The sequence below is a fragment of the Pungitius pungitius genome, chromosome 3, assembly GCF_949316345.1.
Source record: "Pungitius pungitius chromosome 3, fPunPun2.1, whole genome shotgun sequence".
Classification (NCBI taxonomy): domain Eukaryota; kingdom Metazoa; phylum Chordata; class Actinopteri; order Perciformes; family Gasterosteidae; genus Pungitius; species Pungitius pungitius.
In genome coordinates, this window is record NC_084902.1 from 19,629,013 (window position 1) to 19,644,153 (window position 15,141).

General features: G+C 41.1%; 1 long non-coding RNA gene across 2 annotated transcripts; it reads right to left on the reverse strand.

Annotated features, from left to right (window-relative positions):
- Window positions 1–5,338: 5,338 nt before the first annotated feature.
- On the reverse strand, window positions 5,339–13,170 carry LOC119219313 (uncharacterized). 2 transcript variants are annotated; one of them, XR_005120482.2, is made up of 3 exons: window positions 13,074–13,170; window positions 6,035–6,120; window positions 5,339–5,591 (listed from the first exon to the last, which is right to left on the reverse strand). It is a non-coding gene; the product is annotated as an uncharacterized LOC119219313 (long non-coding RNA). The 2 variants fall into 2 exon arrangements; XR_009955930.1 differs by having other exon boundaries at window positions 6,035–6,130.
- Between the last annotated feature and the right edge of the window lie 1,971 nt (window positions 13,171–15,141).

The following is a 15,141-nucleotide window of genomic DNA, read 5'->3' on the forward strand; positions in this document are numbered from 1 at the left end:
TTGCAGAGTTCCCTCTCTCAAACTTTCTTTCCGGACTGGCCTTTGCTAGTGCAAGGTTAAAGACAGTGTCTTTCAAATCCACACTTGTTGCGATGGCACCTGTCACTGAACACAGCCAGTGTGCTATTGTCTCTACAGAGCAGATTGCCAGATGGAGAGCACCTGGTCTGAGAAGAGGGAGGGGCATGAAAGCCCTGCTCCTGCATGGTTTTGGGGCGTTTCTCTCCACCATGGTTCACTCCTGGTTATTTTTGGAATGCAAATGAAACACAGCTTTCATCCACCGTGTTGTCTGCACCATATTTTCCACAACCTAAAAGCCAGGATTTGACTGTTTAAGGATTAGACCACAGAGCCTCTTCAAATCCCTTTCCGGACAAGCCTTTGCCAGCGCAAAGGTTAAGGACAAATGGACTCTCCAAATCGGTTTCCGTTGATGTCAGGATTAACGATTCAGGCCTCTCCAACGCAAAACATTTTCTAGCTGCTTCAGAGAAGTCCAGCTGCCCCAGTCTTCACTTCTGGCCCAAGCAGCTCACCAAGGAGGAAAACATCTTGGATACAATTTGCGTGTTACAAGAGCATGAACAGCTTTTGTGCCACCAAGAAACCCAACCGTCCTCATGATCCCCGCAAAAAAGGTCAGAGCGGACACAGAGACTCGAGGAAACACTGCAAACCCTATCACCCTTTTTTTTGTTTACTGTATTGTTTATGAACTACAATGGTGACAGTTAACTACTATGGTGCCTCACTGTTCCGAATAAGATATGCATTGCTTTGAATTTCTTTTCATTTCTAATTTACTAACCAATACACCTGTCCCTCCACACATATAGTTATCAACAGACAGAAGTTTTAACTGTGAGCTCCCTTCCTGAGCTCTCCCCGCCTTATCACACTCACTCACTCACTGACCCACACACATCTCTCTCAACATGCATGAATGAATGTTTGTATAGATATTAGAATATTTCATAGCTTTTGATTTCCAACAGTATTGATCTGGTTAGTATTGTTGGAATTTAAACCCGGTTATACTTTACCCTTATGAATACTCATGTTAGCCTTTCTTTCTTGATAAGTCATTAGTGCTGGCTGGACACATAGCCAGTGTACGAACTCAAACCTTCAATTCCTCGCTCTTAATAAATTAATATCAATTATGAGACTTTACTGATAGTTTGTTGCCCTGCTATTCATTTTTGTGATCTATTGATGTCAATGATTTAATGTCACACGATGTTAACAAACACATTTCCCCTACACCGTGCCTGGGTATGCCCAACAATATGATTCATGTCTTTCTGGAGCGTGTGTAAACTTGTAGGCCTATCTTGCTTTAGTCTACTGTATATGACAAAAATCTACACACACACACAACCCCAGTGAGGGGAATTTTCATAGCAGTGTGCTTGGCCAGCTATACCAGGCTGTTTGAATAAGCATGTCTTTCAGTGACAGCCTGCACACTCACAATAAATGCTTTCCATGGGGAAGCACTTGCAGTCCAGCCTGAGTAATTTTAGAATGAGTTCATTTCAATTCAAATCTTGAGGCCCCACCCAGGTTACACACCTTGTGTTTAGCTGAAAAGAGCCTGACAATGTGTCCATGACCTAAATTGACAGTACAGTATCTCTGACTTCAATCAGCTGAATGTCACGGTGTAGGTTTGTTTTCGGTTTTATTTTGTAGTTTCCTGCCTCCTGTACCTGGGATAGCTTTATTTCCTGTTCCGTCATCTCCTGGGATTGTCTGCTGCGTCCGATTGTTTACTTGTGTCCAATCACGTATTTAAACCATGTGTGTCTCTTGACTTTTGTTGGTGCATTAAATGTGTTTTGTTTGTGTGTCTTATGATCCCTGGTTTGCCTCCAGGCGTTTTGATTGAAACTTCAATAAAAGTACGTTTTGTTTCCGACGTTTGTGTCCTACTATTGCCACCTCATTGTGACAGAATGGACTCTTTTTGGTTCAGACTACCTGAAAGTGAGCAGCGCATTTTGGCAGCATAAGACAGACCACGGAGCTACCAGCCGGACAAGCGGTCAAAAAAAAGCTCAAAGTCACCTCCATTCAGTCAAGGCAAGGACCAGCAGCAAATCACACAACTTCTGCTGCTCTCTGCAGTCCTTATGTCATCAAAGAGCTCGTTCCACCATTACGGAGCAAAGAGTCGCGATCTTGTCGAATGTGTTGCTCTCAGTAGTTTGGCAGATGCAGATCGAAGTGTGCGGGTTGGGATCAGGGCTGGACTGGGACAAAAAAAGGGCCCTGGCATTTTTGCTCAGACCAGCCCACCACAATCGGTCGGACACAACCACCAACCAGTACACTATCCTGTTCCCAAAAACCCATACAAAGCTGAGAACTACTGTAAGTGCCATGGACCAGTTTACAATTGCAAGTATAGACAGTTAATGGACCCCATTGACTTTCATAGTTGGAAAAAAAATACTATGGAAGTCAATGGGTCCATCAAATGTCTGATTACCGACATTCTTCAAAATACCTTTGTTTTTGTTTAGCAGAATAAAGAAATTCTTACAGGTTTGAAACAACTTGGGGGTGAGTAAATGACACAATTTTCATTTTTGGGTGAACTATCCCTTTAAAGAGTACAAACCCCTCTTTAATATGACACCAAGCAACATTTACCTCTAATTGTTGAGATACTTCCCATAAAACGTCCTGATAATATATATATATATATATATATATATAAAAATTAGAGTATTCACTTGCCGTAATATTGCATATTGATATTGGAAATTCAGAAGAAACATTAGAAAATATCTAGTTAGTTGAATATACAGCTTTCAAAATGCAAAGCGGGTTTTTAACCCCCAAATAACAGACGTTAGCTACCTCTTCTAACGTGTAACTTGTTGTGGGCAAGTAATAATTGAAATAATCAAATACCATCATTTAAGTTTTTCTCAAGAGAAGAAGGGCTGTCGACGGCCGTTATGAGTTTTAAATGGTTACATTAGAATATCCCAAGTTGCAATTGAATAAGTGAACTCAACTCTGCTAGCTACAAAAACAGTGCAGAATAGCTTATGTTGTGTTATGACTTTAGCTAACTGAGTGGCCATTGCAGTAACTTTAAGTGACAATTTGACAAATGACACTCAGACTTTATAATAGCAACAACGATTATTTTTGTTACATATAACTTTAAAACTATTTGGATGCCTGGTCACGCCCAGGAAGTTTCATGAAAGCCCTTGATTTTGATACATTTTTCACACACACAAAAAGACCATTCTGCACTCGGAGGAATTTCAAAATCCAAAATTTGATGTAAATTGGAAAAACAAGCAACTATTCAGCAAATGAGAGCAGCACCAAAAGTTCAAATATTCTTCAAAAATTCAGGTATATTCAGGAAATCCATTTGAACATATCCTTGAGATTTGGTGAGGACAGGCCAATTACTTTTGAAGATAAGTCTTTAACTATTAGGCCACACCCCTAACAAATTTATTGCTCCATAACTTCTACAGAAAATTACATGTAAAAAATGTTACTTACCGCTTAAAGACATTAACGCAATAATCATTCCTGAAAATTGGATCCAGCATCGGGGAGGAGTTTGCAAAAATACGTTTTTCACAAAATTCAAAATGGGGTGTAATCTGAATAAGCGCATTTCCATACGATGATTGACTTTTTGTAGAACATGTCCAAGATCACCTGTTTGTTAAATTTCAAGTCAATTGGTGATTGGCAGGGAAAGTAAGCTAGAAGGCCAAACTAAAAAATGTAATGGGGCGCTAGTGAGCTATTTTTTCCAAACCAAATGGGAGGCCCCAAAAATATCCAAATTCTTCACACTTCTGGTGCGCATGCCAATTTCTTAATATGTTAAGGGCCTCAAAAGTGTGATTTGGTGCATTAAGTAATAGCATTTAGACAGTACAAAAAATAGGGGAAATATTCACACAAAAGAAAATTATGAACGACTTCCTTTTCATTTTATAGCATTGTCCCAAAATACTTTATTTTAAGTCTCCTTGTTTTATATATGTCCAAAGTGTTATACATGTAGGTCAAACAGGATGCTGGGGCTACTTCCAGGGGGTGATAGAGGAAATTTACCACTTTTAAAGCCAAAACTCTGCTTAGATCTGTAATGTTATTACCTAGGACACTGACATAACTTTTCAAGAGTTTGAGTTCACCAAGGCACCCAAATATTTGCTTGAACAAAGACAGTGTTCTCACGGCAACAACGTTTTTCAAAAATTCCCAATACTCACCCTGAACAATCATCAAAGCCTTAAGAATTATCTGCACAAATTTGATGAGATTAAAGGGCTAGGAGCAGCTCATCAAAATGTAAGACCTTTTCATTTTCCTTTGCCAACAGGTGGCGCTATAATTTTTTGAAAATTACTGAATGGGAAAATTAACAAATCGTTTAAAAGGCATGCCAGGCCACACCCAGATAGTTTGACCAAAACGTAAGGCATTTTTATCACTTTTGAACACACAGGTGTCAGGATCAATTTGGCCAAAGTAGATGTCAATCGGGTTTAAATTCTTGGAGGAGTTTGTTCGTTTATGAATCAGGAAATATGACAAGGAAAAATTGACTGTAGCGGCCCCAAATGTTCAGATATTCGGAAGAAATTAGGGTATGTTAAGAGACCCAATGTGAACGCATCCCAGAGATATGGTGAGGACGGGCCAAATACTTTAAAAGTTATATGTATTAGGCCACACCCCTTACAAACCTTATTAGTCCATAACTTTGATATGGGATATCAACAAGCTGTTAATGACTTTAACATTGAGCCAGTAATGATCCCCTGAAAGTTTCATGAGAATCTGACCCAGCGCCTGGGAGGAGTTCGCAAAAAAAATTGACAAATCTAGTTAAGCGCATTTGATTACTATGATTGACATTTTTGAAGAGCATATCCAAAAACACCTGTGTGTAAAATTTCAGGTTGTTGATCGGGGGGGGGGGGGGGGGGGATGTAAGCTAGGCCAAAATAAAACATGTAAAGGGGGTGCTAGAGAGTCATTCTTTTATCCTAAATTGGCGACCCGGAGAATATTTTTGCACTTCTGATGTGCACGCCAAAATTCAAGAGTTTTTGAATATGATAAAAGCCTCAAAAGTGCGATTGAAGTGGCGAAAGAAGAATAATAAGAAGAAATCTTCGAAACAGAATAGGGCTTCGCCCGACTCAGCTCAGGCCCTAATAATTCTTCGAAATACAATAGATTTTCCTCTACGACTAGTTGTAGCGAGGACTCTAATAAAGTACACACCACTATCAACTTTAAAACAATGTTATTTAATGTTTTCAGGTGTACATTAACAATATAAACCAATTGTTCACAAACAGTTCTTCAGGGACCCCCAGGATGAATTAAACTAAAATGACATTTCTCCATGTGTCTATCTTGACAGGGGGCTCCATTTAATTGTGATCATATAAACATTACATTTTCGTTCATAATCCCAACTATGCAGTGTGTTAATAAATCAAATGAAAGTCATACCACAAAATGTGGTGCAGCTAAAGAACAAAATTCCAAAGGACACTTAATCAGCCTGATCCTCTGTGCATCTGGGGGGAATAAGAGCAAAAGCACACACTAAGATTTGTTTAAAAGTCCTTACAAGGCTATGAGAATGCTAGTTATTTTATCAATTGTACCACCAGTTTACCAATTTAAACATGCACCTAATGCATGACTTCCCGCACTCCCGTCGGAAAATGTGAATCACTAAAATCAAACCAATCGCCTAAAATTACACTTTCTGCAGGTGTGTTTACCGTGTTATGACAGGTCTGAGCATCAGCCGATGTTTTAAGGACACTAGTCCTGAACACAGCTCGAACATGTTTGTTTGAGAGTTATTGAAGTTGGTTCTATATATTATCCGTTTGTGTTTACGTTGTGGTCTGACAATTGCTGCTGCTTTACTCTGTAGTAGGCTGTACGCAACCCACAGGAGCAAAAAAGCTGATTTGAGTCTCTTCTGTATGAAGTGACATGCTTTACACACCTGGATTTGTGGACTTTCTGCCCTTTTCCTCTGCATATCCTCTCTAGCTCTGTCAGATTGGATGGGGACCTTCGCTGAACAGCCATCTTCAGATCACTAAACAAAGATAGAAAACCTATAAGTAACCATGGATGGTGAACTCAGTTTCACCAGCATCACCAAGGTTGCCTATTGGCTCAATAACTAATGCATTCATTGTTGGAATGCCTTAAGCATTCCAAGTATTTGGTATTAGCTATAATTAGCTTTCAGCTATTAAAACAGTTTGAATATTAAATTTGAATTTAACCTTTGATCTCACAGCCACAATATTAACTTTTCAGGCTTAATTTTGGATAAAAACAGTGCCGTGCTTGTCGGACTCATGTGACAGTGACATATTTAAAAAAAAGAAGGCGTTTTTAAAACTGCCGCCAGAGCCATTTTAAGAACCGGAGAGACATGTAAACCCCATGGAGGCGTTCGGTATTACCTGATTAGTGCAGTCTGACGGGACATTTCAGAACCTTCCTTTCCTTCACCCGCCCTCCTCCCCAAACTCTTTTCTCTTTGTTTGAGGTGTGAATTCTGTGTAAATTGCTTGCATGCTTTCTGCCCTTGGATCCTTTGATCAGCTCGTTAATGATCCCAGGTGCTCAATTTCCGTGAATACTTACACACGCACTCAACTCTGTCAGTTTCAATATAACAAAAAAAAGATTGAATGATACAGATTATGCTTCCACACAGGCAATTTAATCCAACCCTTTGATGCTATCACACAAAATATCAAAACAAACGTTAACATGTTGCCAGTCTGGCACATGCACAGACATTTTAGGGTGCAGGTGCTGAAACCCAAATAAAAGGGCACCCATTGCCCAAATTATTTATGAAACTAAAAATAATAATAAATGAAAAACAGTATAATATTCAAAAATATATACCACGATACATCTCACCAGACTGTCATGTAGCTTAACTTAATCATTTAGGTAAATTAAACAAAACTAATTAACTAATTTGTAGAACAGTAAAACTGCCTTCAAATTCTCTGCCGGGCTGCCTGCCTGTATCTCTCTCCCTTCATTAAACATGACAAACAGTAAACAGCTGGACAAGGCTCTAAAATCACGGATTTTGTTTCCAGTAAATGTCGGACCAATTGCAACGTAATGTTTTCAGCGGCACTAATGTGGTTAATTTATCACCAAACGACGTTGGGGGATTTGCACAAACACCGGTTTGTCCGATGATACAGCCTTTTGGCATTCATCGGAGGAGGGAGGGGCGGGGCTCGTGAGCACGTCAGGTGTAATAATCACAAGAACTCAAATAAATGCCCCGTCAGATGTCCAAACATATATTGGGGGGAAATTGATAAGATTCATTTTTATTTTTAAATATTGATAGATGAAGAAAATTTGGGCTCCAGCAGAAGGGGCACTTTTTTCACCCAGGGCAAAAGGGCAGGTGTTTAAGAACCACTAGGGGTCTAATCTGTGCACGTGCCTGTTGCCAGTATTGGTTTGTTTTGGAGGGGCTTAACTGGGCTTTTTATTAGACTTCAAGGGCATTGCTTTGAAACATGACACTGCAACCAACCAATAGTTTATTTAAATGAATCCTAATTTCTAAATCTCATGGCAAATTAACTATATTCTCCCATTTAGGCCCGAGTACGATTGGCCTCTGCCTCTTCCCTCTACATGTGGGGTGAAAACGAGGAGGGGATGGAAAAAACAGGCTGTTGTAGCCAGCACTGTGAGTGTACAATTTGGAGTATAGGTGATCCCAGAGAACTCACACTAAGCAAGCTTAATCCTGTTGACTAAGAATTGGCACAGAGAGCCATTCCAGCTAGTATTGAGCGGGTGTGTGGAGAGATGACAGGGGAGTTACTTAAGATGGCAAGGGTGGTCCTCTTAAGCATGAGCCGTGACTGCCGATGACTGCCAGTGGGCAGTAGCGCTGGGACAAGCTTACCATTTGGCTGGTTTCCTGCTAAAAATCTCCACTCTCGCTGACGGGAAGTGCTGCAGGCCAAAGGTTTCATGATTTTAACTTAGGTGGTGTTGCTTTTGAGTTCTGAAATGTATGATTCTGGTTATAGTGGTAGGTACCAAATGTAACTAATGAAAACACAGGCGTCAATACGATCTACAAAATGAGTACAGGACAAAAATGGTGCACCTCTTATGCAGCAACATTTTGTACCTTCAACCAAGCTTAAAACGTCATTAAGTTATTTGTAATGTGGTAGAAAATGAACAACCATTGACTGCTGTAATGTCTTAATTTCTCAATGGAATGGACAGTCAGTTAGTTAATTACAGTTGGGCATTACGTATATTACATAGAACAAATGGAACTGTTTGAACAGTGTTACGACCGGCTCAAGGCGCAACGCAAAAGAGGGATCAAACAGCGTCGTTTCACTCAGGCAACTTAAACGTATCACCACCCACAACAATAGTAGTAATGATAAACTGAAGTCTAGCGATAAAGGAAGACAAAATCATAACGCACCATGTGTGGGAAAACAAAGGGAGACACTCAGTCAGACAGTTTCCCCATGGAGTGCCCTCCCTCCTTTCTCTGGTTACAAGGCACAACAGTCTTAAATACTCCACGTAATTATCAATTAGGACGGAAGAAGCCAATCAGGTACTCCCACGGCCTGGACCAATTGGATCAGGAGTCTCAGGGACGTCACAACATGAGTTATAGATTGCTAAGCCTGTTTTCCAAGGTCTTGTAAAACAAAAACACTAGGAATTCAGGGAAGTAAAGAGACTAGTCATGGTAATCAATTACATCAGCAGCACAGACTTCGAACCACCGGAGCCCAATGATAATATACCCTTTGAAAACACAATATGAAGAGCTTTTAGAATATTGCTCCCTATTTTAGAGTACCAGATTCTAAAAAGCCATTGCTTCTCAATAGCAGAATAATCGTCAGAATAAATTGACTATTTCAATGTCACTTGTGTTCCTGGGTAACTTCACTTCCTGCCTTGTCCTGTCTTCCCCTGTGATTGTCTGCCGTGCCTGATCGTTTCCACCTGTGTCCAATCACCTGCACCTCCCTTGTGTATTTGAGCACTGTGAGTCTCTTGTCTTGTGTGGCGTCATTACATGTTGACGTTCTGTGTCATGTCAAGTAAGTCTGTTTGTGGTTTCAAGTCCAGGTCCCTGGTTTTTTTTTGTCTGTTTTGTTTTCTCCTCCTTCCTGCCCTTTTTAGGTTGGAGTGATTTTGATTTTTGACGATTAAAGTCCTTTTATTTTTCATCAATACTCCGCATCTGAGTCCTCCCTCCTTGCCCGCGTACTGACAGAATGACGCCACCTCAGCAGGACTGAGTGGAGTGGGGTCCCCAGGACCTGTTCTAGCGGCCCTCCCCGGATGTCGACCCCTACATCGACCTTCTCCTGATGGTCACTGCTCGGCTACGGGCCACCTTCAATCAGGTAGCAGAGTCTCAAAAGCCCACGCCCCCAGCCCCGGTTCCATGGGTTGGGCCAGCACCGGAGCCGCAGAGCCCGTCGCCCCTTGCCGCGATGCCGGAGCCGCAGAGCTGTTATGTTCTTGGTTCTGCCCTCCCCTTAGGACCGTCTGGAATTCGGTCCTTAAGGTGGGGGTTCTGTCACGGTTTGGGGTTTTATTTTGTAGTTCAATGTCTCTTGTGTTCCTGGGTAACTTCACTTCCTGCCTTGTCCTGTCTTCCCCTGTGATTGTCTGCCGTGCCTGATCGTTTCCACCTGTGTCCAATCACCTGCACCTCCCTTGTGTATTTAAGCACTGTTAGTCTCTTGTCTTGTGTGGCGACATTCTGTGTCATGTCATGTAAGTCTGTTTGTGGTTTCAAGTCCAGGTCCCTGTTTTTTGTCTGTTTTGTTTTCTCCTCCTTCCTGCCCTTTTTTGGTTGGAGTGGTTTTGGGGATTAAAGTCCTTTTTTTTTTTTTTTGCAATACTCCACATCTGAGTCCGCCCTCTTTGCCCTCGCACCCGCGTACTGACATTCAACAACCAGCCGTGACGTGTTTATTGCAGGAAAATCCAATGGAAATGAGCCGACACTATTAGCACTGTCTAACTCAATAGCACATTTTCATACACGTATAGAGCCAGAAGGAGCAGACACGACAGCACTCAAAGGCAATTTGTTCGACAGAGTGAACATGTCAACCCTAATTCCTTTAGCCGCAGTTGAACTCAACTAGTTTTCAATCTGGAACTGCCAGTTTGCTGAGTTTAAGTCCAAAACTGAGAATCTCCCGACCAGGGTATCATCCTATAATGCCATGATCTAGATTCAGGGAGAATACACACAATAAATGACAAATAGTCAGCCCTGTGGTCTTTGTTCACCCTTTAATGACTGAATATGAGCTGGTTAATCAACGTCTCTGGATGCTAGTGAAGTGAGACCGACCAACGTCTTCCACCATGAAGAGGCCTCCGCTCCCCCAACATATGCTTTGTTTGTCAGGGTTAGCATCCAAATTTCTTTGGTCTTGATGCCTTCATATTTCTGTTAAAACTTGCGGAAAACCAATAATTAAAAGGTCAAGAGATGTAGTGTGACCTTAATATTAGCATTTTTAGTCCCCACAGACCCCAGAAAAATAGAAAGTGAATAGAAATCATTTCTATCTTTCGTGACTATAACGACCAATTTGTAACAAACAAATTACACAGAAGCAGGCAGGAAGACCCAAACTCCAACGAAAAAGACTAATAGTCCACTTAAAAAAAAAAAAATCCAAGGGGGCCAAAACGCAGACTGGGATACCGTTCCTGGTCGTATGACCGACATGCAACATGCAACAGGCGGAGTCAGCGGCACGAGTCGGGGGGCCGGGATGGGCTTCTGGGGTGTGAGTCTTGGAGCCGGGATCAGGTGGCGGAGCTTGAGGCACTCTTTCTGGTAGCTCCTGGGGCCAAACAAAGTTAGTCTTTAGAGTCTCTTTTTGGTCGCGTCATTCTGGGCGATGTACGCAGAAGCAGGCAGGAAGGACCCAAATGCAGACACCAACGAAAAAGACTTTAATAGTCCACTTCAAAACATTTTTTTTTTTGGAGAAATCCAAGAAATAAAAAAAAAGCCAAGGGGGGGCAAAACGCAGACGGGGGGACCAGGAATGTATGACTGACATGCAATGACGCTTCAACAGGCTCAAGACAGACAAGGCTTAAATACAGAGGGGAGGTGCAAGTGATTGGACACAGGTGGAAACACTGCAGAAAATCACAGGGGAGAACAGGACAAGGCAGGAAGTAAATTTAACCCGGGGACACAAGAGACAAAATAAAACAGGAAGTAAACCCAAACGTGACAGACATAGTGTTGCGTTCATACATTCTTAGATTTTCAATGTATAACATAACATGCTTTTTATTAACTGTTTCTAACAAATAGATATGTTTGCATCCTCCCGCTTTCAATTTATAGCTAAATAGAAAGTTATTAACCCCCTGTGGGGTTGCTCAAATTTGCATATTCAAAGGTGAAACTGATGAATTTTCAACCTTCACAGTGGTAGCTGGCAAGCTTCCAGCTTCAACCCCACCAGAAAGCCCAAAAATAACGAGAACAGCATGCAGAGTCATTTGAGATTTAAGTGACCTCCCTGTCTCCAATTCAAATACAGCCACTCTTGTTTCATGTAATCTTCCTCTATTAACATGTCTGATAAAAACAGGGTGCAGATGGGTTAGAGGAGACAGTTTCATGCATACAAAAACTAAGATAAATAGTGGGGAGTATCAATTTAATAGTAACACACTTAAACTTGTAATTGAACAGGCAAACAGATCGATTTTTGTTTTCAATACACAGAAGAGTAATTATTTGGAAATTTGGAAATTTGAAATCTTCTGCAAATTGGAAAACTGCAAGATGAATACACAGAAAGTTTTCAGTTGAGCAGAATGTTATTCCTTGCAGTGTGAAGATAATCTTTGAAAAGTAACCACAGTCACCCTTAAAGGACCACCACAGGATTTGGTGGAGTATAAAACTATAAAAACAATAATAACATGTTTGGTTTGTCCATTCTGGGCTGCTGACTCATTGCCGACTCAGTGAAGACAACTTTGCAAACATGAAGAACTCATTCAAAGCTTACAAAAGCATAGCTATTCTTGGTTTGCATTGATTATACAATAGAAAATGAAAACACTTATCTATTCAATATATTAATGCCAATATATCATCGAAATTCTACACATTGGCCCTTTAAATATATATATATATATAAAACATAGCAAGGTTTTAGAACGAAATTATCAAATTAAGCTGCAATAAATACGCTAACAATTTGGGCCACACAGTTTTTGTACCCAACTTCAGGTTAAAAAGAGCACAAGCATCCCTGCAACATTTGTATTTGTGGCTGTGTGGGTTTGCGGGAGGGACAGCCCCAGGCCTAGCATCTGTGAGCAGATGTCAGTGTAAGTGAGCAAGGGACTTGGGGGCGAGAGAGGAACGTGGCTGGGCCAACCCTCTAATTTTCGCATGAGTGGCGCTGCACCACCGATATTTACATTTAAATTGATGTTTCAGATACTTAATTAAAGACGAGGACTGGGCTCTGCTGGTCGACGGCAGCCTCTTCCTCATCTTCCTCCTCCTCAGCAGAGAGTACAGACTGTTCACTGGAACCTTCAGCACATCCCCTTCCCCTTATCAACAATGTTTCACTGGAGACCAGTGACAATGCACCCTATTTTGGGTCTAAGCTAATTTTCGGAGGGCATTATTGAATACACAATGCCCCCTGGTGGTTTGTACCATCTCCACGCACACACAAACAAAGAAACTACTTCTCCCCTGAGCTGGTTTTGTAAAGAATGACAGCAATAAGACACATACTGAATGTATCACGCATTTAAATCCTTAGTTGAAGAAGTTCAAGTTGTAAATAAGTGAAGGGATTCTATCAAATCACATTCATACATTCCCTGTATACTAGATAGAAATGTTAAGGTTATACAACATTTAGACCACCAGACCTCGAAAAGCAGGAAAATAATAATGATAATCCAACCACCTTCATCATCACGATGTGTATCCATTAGCTCTTTCATGTCCTGAAGAATAAATCCTGTAGGACTCAAAATCGCAGCTGGAGTCTGGGCGGTCTGCCGGATGACTTTGCTATTGTGAGAATTAAAGAATCCACCCCACGCATGGGTCCCCCCCCCCCCACGCATGCGCGTTTGCTTGTGCTCTTCTATCGATTCGTTTTGCCTGGTTTTCTTATTTTTACATTCACGGTTTAGTGCAGTGTAATTGTTTGCTAATTATATGCCAGTGTGAGAATAAATGACAATTTTACCATACAAACCGTCATGTTGTACTGTATTTAATTGAGGTTTTCTTTAAAAAAAACATGATCGGCCACACAAATGTGCAATTCAAGTGAAATCTTGTATTATATGGAAAATTGTGTGTAAGACACACTTGATTTAAGTCTGTGAACTTTGAGTGACATTGTCCATAGGAGGGGCCATGCAATAAGTTCACACCAATTGAAAGAGATCAGGTTACACATGCACTTCATGTTGGCGCCAAATAAGGATAGAGCCGGTGTTGAAGTACAGCTGTCAAAAGGCTAGACATAAATAAGCTTAAATAAAAATCAAGTTAAATCCCACTATTCAGCTACATATATATAACAATAACAGTAATTAAATCATACTAAAAACAAAAGGAACATTTGGTAATAAAACTGCAGTTTAGGGCCTGCTGGCAGGTTTGCATTTAAGAAAACAAGCTCCCGGACCTTGGATGGGCTGAGCTTGTTTCTTCGATCTGAAATTATCTGCCCTGTTTTAGAGAAAACTCTCAGAAGGCACAGATGTGGCCACAATGCACAGTCTTGTCTTCATGATCTCACAGAGGCTTTTGTAAACAGGTGAACACTTCATCCACCATGCCAGAGGGTCTGATGTATGGAGTAAAAGTGGCTCATCAAGGTAAACCTGCATCTCCATCATTGGTAGAGACAGTTGGTATGGTGGTAGAAGGCCCCAAGCTCGCAAAGTCCTCCCGAAACACTTAAATCAAGTGTCTTACAATGAATTATCTGTATAATATACAACATGCCGGTTTGTATGGTTTTAAATTGTCATTTATTATTAGGGTTGGGTATCGTTTGAATTTGAACGATTCCGATTCTGGTTCCCAGCGATTCTCGAATCCGATTCTTTTAAGAGGCAGGAACAAAAAAAATTAAGTTTAAGATATTTTAAATGAGCTAGTTAACCAAGGGTCTTTCTGAAGGAAATAGTCTGATCTTCTCCATCAATGTTAATTCTATAAACTTTATACTTTTTATTAACTTTACTAAGAGTTTCTAACAGGGCTGTTTTCAACTACAATATAAATATCAAACTATGAACATGAATATTGTATAAACATTATAAATTATGAATATATTTTAACAGGGTTACACTTTCCTCGAGAGCTTTATTTTTGAAACCTCACAAACACATTTACACATGAGTGTATGATACTGCAGGTACTTAAACATTACCTTGCTCCCACTGATGGGCTAACCCTTGGAGCCAGAGGAAGAGGCAGCGGATGACGGTCGGCGCAGCGCGTCAAACAAGGGGCAGCCCACCCCCCGTAGACTGCTAGCACCCCTCTGCCCCCCCCGCCTCTCCCTCCTAAAACAACTGCACAAACTGCTATATAAGAGTGTGTGAAACTGCGCGCTGCAGAAGCCGCACGCCAGAAAAAACCCGAACAAGCTCCAGCCCCGAAACAAAGCTCACTGCAAACCTCATTTTCCCGCAGTGTGCCTTATGAAAAGAAAAGTGACAAGTGTCCTACCACATTGCTAAAGATATGGTCCCTGTTGCAACTGTTGAACAAGTCGGATTCAAAATGCTCCTGAAAACGATTGACCCGAGATATGAGCTTCCCAGTCGCAACTACTTTGCAAGAGAAGCACTGCCAAACATGTATACTGAAATCAGGCAGAGCCTTGCTGACCGGCTTGCTAATGTGACCCATTTTGCATTGACCAGCGATATGTGGTCGAGTAGGACGTGTGAGCCCTACATGAGCGTGACAGTTAACTTCATTCAAGACTGGGAGATGAAAACAAG